The following is a 655-nucleotide window of genomic DNA, read 5'->3' as shown; positions in this document are numbered from 1 at the left end:
ATGGCCAATAAACCTATCTTTCTCTATAGATACTTTAAACCCCACGTTTATCTTTTCAATCTAATCTTTATTCTTTATGAGTACTCTTTCGTGGGTTCTGATCCTCTTTTATATCTTTATGTTCAAGTGCTACTCTCTTATGTACAAATATATCTTTATGTGTCGACACTTATATATGGTTCCATTGTATTCCAGATATGATCTAATCGATTTGAGATTTCATTATCCAGGACCTTCATTACCTAGTAGCTTGGCGTCCCAAACTACATGGTTTGGTACCTTAGATGTTTAGCTGCGCAGCCTTTTCTCAATGTCTGGTCTAGTTTCCTTATGACCTCGGATTTGTATTCTATGCACCTTTCTCTTTTTCTTTCCGAGGTTCCTTATCTTATGGAACACTTTGGTCTATCTTGTATAGACTCTGTAGCAACTTGACTGTGTCTCTTTCTAGGACATCAGATTTCGTTTGGTGCTGTTTGGTGCTAAGCTGGTTATGACTTAGTCATTCTTTTCTTTTTTTTCGGGTCAGTGACTGGCATCTCGATTAACTAGCTATGTATAATCTTTTCTTTCTTTGGACGTCTATAATTCTAATCCGAGGATCTTCACCAAGACAATGATGGTTGATACCATTCTGTTTCTTATCATTCTTTAC

The sequence above is a fragment of the Brassica oleracea genome, chromosome C7 (genome assembly GCF_000695525.1).
Source record: "Brassica oleracea var. oleracea cultivar TO1000 chromosome C7, BOL, whole genome shotgun sequence".
NCBI lineage: Eukaryota > Viridiplantae > Streptophyta > Magnoliopsida > Brassicales > Brassicaceae > Brassica > Brassica oleracea.
The sequence above is the reverse complement of the archived record's forward strand: the minus strand, read 5'-3'. Positions refer to the sequence as shown.